This window comes from Rhinopithecus bieti, unplaced genomic scaffold (genome assembly GCF_001698545.2).
Source record: "Rhinopithecus bieti isolate Rb0 unplaced genomic scaffold, ASM169854v2 scaffold_64507, whole genome shotgun sequence".
In the NCBI taxonomy this organism is placed as follows: Eukaryota; Metazoa; Chordata; class Mammalia; order Primates; family Cercopithecidae; genus Rhinopithecus; species Rhinopithecus bieti.
In genome coordinates, this window is record NW_016824255.1 from 319 (window position 1) to 8,224 (window position 7,906).

General features: G+C 44.4%; 1 non-coding gene across 1 annotated transcript; it reads right to left on the reverse strand.

Annotated features, from left to right (window-relative positions):
• Positions 1-5,388: 5,388 nt before the first annotated feature.
• TRNAQ-CUG (transfer RNA glutamine (anticodon CUG)) lies at positions 5,389-5,460 on the reverse strand. The gene has a single exon. It is a non-coding gene; the product is annotated as a tRNA-Gln (tRNA).
• Between the last annotated feature and the right edge of the window lie 2,446 nt (positions 5,461-7,906).

Consider the following 7,906-nt stretch of genomic DNA (forward strand, 5'->3'; position numbering starts at 1 on the left):
CAGGAAGAAACTCTACGCAGTCGGGTGCTGTTCTCTGAGATGAAAGCAGGGACTTTGGTGCTGTTCTTTGGGATGAAAGCAGTGTCCCCGTTCGGTTGTAGACACAACATGCTTGCTTTCCATAGGGGAACGGGAGGGCTCTCCCCGCGCCCAGGTGCCCTTGCTCGTGTTCACCGAGGCCTGCAGGTCGGAACCGCAGTCTTACCTGTAGGCAGAAAGGGCTGCGATCTACCCCAGCTACCCGAACTACCCAGCAATAAAATGGGACACATTACGGAAAGATGAGATTGCATGGATAATCTCAAAACATTATGCCGAGTGACGAAAAGAGGGCATCCTGTGAGGCGCCATCAAGGTGAATTTCTAGAACAGGTAAAACTAACCTGTATAGTGACAGAAACTACATCATTGATTGCTGGGGTCAGGCAGAGGGTGGGACTGACTGCAAAGGGCACGAGAGGACCTTTTAGAGTAATAGACACGTCATCAAACTTGAAATGGATGCGTTGTTACCATAGCTCACACCTTAATCAACTTGGTTGTAAAAGGAATAAGGGAAAACCACTCCAAATCTTAATGTCTTCTACTTAATTTAGTGTACTGTTTAGCCTTTAGAGGTTTCCTTTAGAGAATGTCTCTCTAACTGTGTAAGGGAGTTGAGGAATTCCTTTCATTTTGTGTTTCTTTGTCTGCAGTTTATTAAGTCATGCACACTTAATGGATTTTTTTTGTAAAATAACATTAGAGTCTAAGCTAAATTTTGTAAAAGGCATCCATATATGACATCCTTTATTATTTTATTATTTTTCAGATATATATATCCTTATTATTTTATTCTTCTTTTCTTATTTTGGAGGCACTGGGGACAAAGTCCTAGCTAACAACCAAAACAACTTCCAAAAAATGTCTCTGTAGATATACACACGACCATTTGCTCCAGTGTTGCCCAAATGTTATCGAGAATTTATTTTGAACTAACGGTGACCAAAATTTTTACATTGTTTACATCTTCTCTACTGTTAGTATGGTCTATGCTTAGCATCGTTTAATTTTTTTTAAAAGGGACAATAGCTTAACAATGATTTGAAAAGAAAAAATATGTACACTATGTTAACAGTAGTTAATTTCAGGAGGTGTGAATTATGGATGCGCAGTTATCTCCCCTTTATGAATTTTTAAAATTTTTAAATGGAAAATCCTCAATGACCTGGAAGGTGAACGAACAGAATTAGATTTGGAAGGGGTGTGGAGCAGAGGTGAGAGGAAAATGTAAAGGAAGGACAAACCCAGTTCTGCAGGACCGTGTTTAACTTGAAGGGTTTCTGTGGAGCAGCTGTTGGATAAGCAGAATATGGGGGAGGCAGGAGATCACGAAATATTTAGGGACAGTGTATTGCCTCGTCTATATTCAATTCCTCCTCCTTTTGTGTTTCTTCAAAAGAATACACAGACTTACATTTCTTTTCAAAGCTTGCCTTACCATTGTGTTTCTCTTTTATTAATGTAAGCTGCCCGGGTAGGTTTATCTTGCCGATTGCCCGGAAAAAGCCAATGGAGCTGCAAGAACAGCAGGCTTTCTACAATAGAGAAAGAATTTTATAAATGCAGAGGCAGCTGAGGGGACCAGGACAGGGGTTTATTATTCCTCAATCGGCCAAAATTCAAAGACTAGAGTTTCTTTGTTGTTGTTTGTTTAGGATGTCTGGCAGGCAGGGGCTCGGGAATGGGCAAAGCTGATTTGGTTGGTTTGGGGGATTAGATCACGCAGCAGTTGTTTACTGCACTGAGTCAGTCCCTGGGTGAGGCCACAGGACCAGATGAGCCCAGTTACTGGTCTGGGTGTGCCAAGCTAGTCCATCCTAAGGCAGGTCTGAAAAATATTCTTGGACACCCAATCTAAGGTTTACGCTCGGCAATGTTATATATAGGCCAGTTGGGGAGCTTCGGAATCGCGTGTGCGCTTCTGGCCTGCCAATGTCTCCTGAGCCATTTAGATCTTGCCATCTCGTTGGGCCGTAATTTTTAGCTTTTTGCTAAAGGGAGTCTTGATCCCCCAGATAGGAAGGGAAGTTCTGTCTCAGGACAAGGGTCAGTCATCCGGTTTCAGGACTTAGACTTGGAACTAAATTCCTCTCATGCTTAGCCTGACCTATGCCCAGAATGGACGAAGGGCAGCTCAGAGGTTAGAAGGCAAGATGGTAGTCAGGTCAGATTTCTTGTCACCAGTCATAAGTTTCTCCATGTCAGGTTTTTTCTCACTGCTTAATTTTGCAAGGGTTGATTTCACTAGGGCGTATAACACAAGGTGGTTTTGAGAATATCTTCTGGCAGCCAGGCGCCTTCACTTCAAATTCCTGCTTTCCAAATCCTCCTTTGCTGGCTGAGTGACCCTGGGCAGGTCACTTAACGTCTTTGTGCATCTCAGTTTTTCTTCATATGGAAGTGAAAATGATGGTGTGACCTCGGCCTGGAGGTAAGGACTAAATGAGTAAACATATGCACATCATCAACTGTGCAACCATGTGGCACTTTGTGATTCAGGCACAGTTGATAATGTGCATATGTTACTCATGTGCATGGTTTAGCTCATGTATTTTGCCTGCCAACACTGCACAAAGAGCCAGGACGTGATGAAAACCCATTTGTACCTGAAGTTACAGCAGTGATACTTTCCAGTGGCTGTGCACCCTCCCAGGGAGACTGCAGCAATCCTCTCACCAGCAGTACCTCCTTGAGCTGGGAGGTCCAAGAAGGCCCTCTCAATCTCCAGCAGGTTTGACCCTCAAGGAGCTTCAGGAAATGAGCTAGAGAAGTATTTCTATCTGGGAGGAACTGGGAGTTTATTAGCTCATCTGTTCAGCTCCTCCAAAGGGGAACAATGATTCAATTTCTGGCTTCAAATCTGCCCCAATAAAATTCTTACAGTTTTGGCCGGGTGCAGTGGCTCATGCCTGTAATTCCCGCACTTTGGAAGGCTGAGGCGGGTGGATTACCTGAGGTCAGGAGTTGGAGACCAGCCTGGCCAACATGGTGAAACCCCATCTCTACTAAAATACAAAAGTAACCTGGTGTGGTGGCAGGCGCCTGTAATCCCAGCAACTCAGGAGGCTGAGGCAGGAGAATCGCTTGAACCCAGGAGGTGGACATTGCAGTGAGCTGAGATCACGTCATTGCATTCCAGCCTGGATGACAGCACAAGACCCTGTCAAAATATATATATATATATATTTTGTAGTTTTATAGTGGAAGACATTTCTACATGTAGGGGAGGAAAGATGACTTTTCCTCACCCAGCCTAGGTTCACTGCTGAGACCCTTACAGCAAAAGACAGACTAACAAGAGAAGAGCATATGTATTTATTTAATGTAAGTTTTACATGACAGGAGCGCCTTCTAAAGGAAATGAAGGCCCATGGAAACAGCTAAATCTCAATTTTTTTTTTTTTTTTTTAACAGTCAGTTTGTTGAAGAATGGATAGTCATGGAGAAGTATGATAAGACAATAATAGTATGACCTAGCAGTAACAAACTGAGGAAAACGTAGCCAGGCCTCTGTGTTCAGGCTTCTCCGTGTCCCTGTGTCTTCAGAATTGAGGATGCACCTTTCCTCTGGGTACAGAGAGTGCACCTCTCACATAAGTGTCTTTTAATTGACTTCAGAGAAGAAGGGCAGCCAGTGGTGGGGTGACAATGACCTTCTTGCTTCTGTTGTTTACTCAAATTCCTTTAGCATAAAATATTCAATACCCCAAGATGTTATATTTTGGAGTAGCATGTCCTGAACCCCATCATGCTCATGCAACAAAACCCAGAGTCTTTGAAGAGTGATGACTACAAAATATTTAAATTCAAAATACAAATGATGACCAAGTAGGGTGGCTTATACCTGTAGTCCCAGCAGGGAGGTGCGGGGAGGCCCAGGCAGGTGGATCACTTGAGTTCTGGAATTCAAGAGCTGCCTGGCCAATATGTTGAAACCCCATCTCTACTAAAAATAGAAAAATTAGCCCAGCATGTGGTGCACACCTATTGTTCCAGCTACTTTCAGAGGGTGGGGAATGAGTGGGCTGAGGATCAACTGAAACAATATCATATTTACAAATGATTTTTTTTCCTATAAGGCTAGTCAAGTGAAGCACTGGAAGTGGAGAAGGCACAATGAAAGCTGTAACTGGTTGTGATCAATTATTTGTAAACAGGAATGAATTTTTATGCACTATACACTGTTGTCAAATTTACATATGCTGCAAAGCTGGAGGTGAACAGCAGCGCCCTGGTCCCCTCCTACACTTACCTCTAGGGATAACAATTTTTAATGCGTGCAGCCAACCTGTACATAATTATTGTTACTCTTTGCCCAATTTTCCTCCCCAGGCCCTGCCGTCCAGCCTGCAAGGGGAAACAGAGTTTGTGTGTTTCCTTACCTTCTAGTCCACTCCAAGGAGCCAAGAAGGCCTCATCTCACCCCACTCAACCCCGGCTCGTCCTCTGAGCCCTTCAAAGATTGCGGTGATTTTCAGTCCTTCCTAATCGCTCTCAGACCCAAAATATGAAAATGAGAGCGATGGTCCTGAGCGCCTGGAGTGACATCTTAGTTCGCTCCCAAGACCCATCAGGAACCTCATCCCAAGTGCTCTGAAGAGCAGGAGAAAACATTTTTAACTCTGGTAGCGTCCTAAGGCGTCTTCTTCTTGGGGCAGGGTTCTGACGGGACGAGGGGGAGCCCCACCGTCAGAGACTCGCCCCTCAGAGCTGCTCAGGCTCCTCTTCCCCGTGGTGCTGCTGGGAGCTCGGCCGGGGCGGCGGAGGATCAGAACCCGCGCTCCCAGGCCGCGCGCTTGAAGAGGCCGCCGGGAGGATTTCTCTTTCTAGCTCAGATCTTGGGATAAATAAATGAGATTTCCCGGAGTCAGGTTCCAAAGCTTAGTGAAATGGCGACTTTTAGGGTCCGCAATAGAGACGCAGGAGCTAAAAATTCGGCATAAAAATCTGAGTATGAAGAAGAGAATAAATTAACACTCGGAATCAGATGGGCCATGTGAATAAAGCATTGCTATCCCAAGTTAGGTCTCCAACCATCCATCCTAAACTGAGACACAATCTCCAATGACTGAGCTAACCCCATCAAAATTTCTCACGCCACCGTTTACTTACCAAAATGACAGTGGGTGCCATTACGAGATTTCCCGGGTGAAAGTCCCGGTCTAGGACTGAGGGGCGGCAGCCTTTATAGTGGAGGAGACCTCTCACCCGGAGCGCCAGGTACATCGCGAGCAGAAGGGACACGCAGGCCCGCAGCTCAGAGCTTCTGAAAGTCAGTGGAATCCCCATTCCATTTAGGGAATAAAACACTGCACTATCGTCCTAATTAAACTGAAAGATACACAAAGGTTCTACCGAGACTCGAACTCGGATCGCTGGATTCAGAGTCCAGAGTGCTCACCATTACACCATGGAACCTCACAATGCAAGCTTGCTGGCGGTGTCTGAATTCCTAATAAGTAGCAATAGTTCCCACCCACCCATGTCAAGGCATTTCTATTATCTCACAAGCAACACTCGAGGAAGGTGGATCAGTAGGAAGTAGCCACCCCTCTTGCTTTCTCTCTGTCCTCTCCTTTGATCGGCTTCTATCATTGCATTTGCACCTCGGAAAATGAGGCAATATCCACTGTGGGTTTAGGGCCAGAGAAGAGCCCTTGAAGCCTCGGTCATAAGAGTTTCCTGTGCCAAGGTGAAGTATCTTTCTTCTTTTTCTCTTTCTCTCCTTCTCTCTTTCTCTTTTTCTCTCTCTCGCTCTCTCTCTTTTTTTCTCTCTCTCTCTTTCTTTCTTTTCTTTCTTTCTCTTCTTTCTTTTTCTTTCTTTCTCTCTTTCTTTTTTTCTTTCTTTCTCTCTTTCTTTCCTTTCTTTCTCTCTCTTTTCTTTTCTTTCCTTCCTTCCTTCCTCTTTCTCCCTCCCTCCCTTCCTCTCTCACTTCTTTCTCCCTTCCTTCCTTCCTTCCTTCCTTCCTGCCTTCCTTCCTTCCTTTGCATTGAGATAGAGTCTCTTTTGTTGCTCAGGCTGGAGTGCAGTGCAGTGGCAGTGGGCGATCTCCCCTCACTGTAACCTCCATCTGTTGGGTTCAAATAATTGTAAACCCCAGTAGCTGTGATTACAAGTGTATGCCACCATACCCGGCTAAATTTTGTATATTTAGTAGAGATGAGGTTTCGCCATGTTGGCCAGGCTGGTCTCGAACTCTTGACCTCAAGTGATTTGCCCACCTTGACTTCCCAAAGTGCTGGGATTACAGGTGTGAGCCACCGCGCCCAGCCCGGAGATGAAATGTCTGCAAAATTTCTGTTATTTTCTTTATGCTTTCCATCTTTTCTGTTTGCCCAAGGAGGCTAGATGATTGTCAAAACAGGACAAGGGACTTCCTGGGTGCCTTGCCTCCTTCCTCCCTGTAGTACATAATAGAAGACAGCAATCAAGTGAGATTGGGAAACAGGGAATCCTTCATATTCTTCTTCATATACATCTATGTTTGTTTGTTTGGTTGGTTTTAACAAAATTTTCTCACCAGAAATGGAGATTTTTTGGATTTAAAATAAATGCAATCAGCCATGTTTTATATTTCTATAAAACACTCAAACCAGGCCATACTCACCTGCTATGACTCAAAATCAACCATATACTGTCAAGGTCAGGAGGCAGGGCCCTGATATTTAAGCTCAGGGTGTTTTCTCAGAATTGGTCAAGTTGATGCCATTCCAATTTCTCAACATCTCATGATCCATTAATTACAGTCTGTAAAAATATACATGTATTTTTACTGAAAGCCCAGGAGTTTGGTCTAGGCCCTACTGCTCAGCTCACAGAAAACCAATCATTGAGACATTGAGTGTTGCTGAGGAAGAAGGATTTAATTGGATGCTGCAGCTGAGGAGATGGGAGATGAGTTTCAAATCGATCTCCCAGATCAACTAAAGTGAGAGGTTTATTTAGCAGGGAAGAAACGTAACTGTGTGTGGGAAAAGAGGAACTAGGCAGGGGTGAGGAAGCTTTCATGATGAGTGAGGGGACTGACATCTCATTGTCTGGAGGCTGTGATCTGCTGAGTTTCAGGTCTATGATGCTTTTTGAGAGGCCTGAGGGTCCTTTCCTGAGGAAGGAACTCAGATAAAACAAATGTAAGTTTCAAGCTTTAAGACCAGAAGGGTCCATTTCTACGTCTGTCCATAAACACTGTCTGTGGGACTATTGGGTCGATTTCAGTCCCCACTTTCTATTTGTCAGTTCTTCAATCATGGGGAATCTGGTCATCCAGCTTCCTGGCTGTGTCATGTGGAGAAGGGGCATCCTGGGCAGCTCCACACCATGGGTGACCGCATGGCCACCCAGGAATCAAACGTTCATCTAATACTGTAGTTTCTCCTGAAACACAATCTTCCTCTCTCCAGTTCCCCATTTCCACTAAAGACAAAACACAGCAGGACCAACCTACCTGCAAAAGAAGCTTCAGTCCCCTATACTTGGCCTGATTACCCACACAAAGTGCAGCAAGAATCATTGTTCATATAGACTCTCCTAAACGGGCTTTGCTGGAACATTTCACAATGCCATTTCAGGCAAAGCCCTGGGAAAATTACCAATTCCTCCACCTGTGTCAGATCATAAAAGAAAACAGAATCTTACTGAACTTATGCAAACAAATACATGGTCATGAGTTAAGTATATTCCGTTTACAAATTCTGGAGAAATTCAGCAGAGAGAAAAATATGCCGCAAATTCTGTTTAGAGGACTATTCTACTCAATTGTTGCAGGCTATAAATAGCTCAAAAGGAAACAAGTTCTCCAGACTCTGAAGAATCAACAGTGTATCAAACAAACAAACAAACAAAGACCATAACAACTTATTTCAG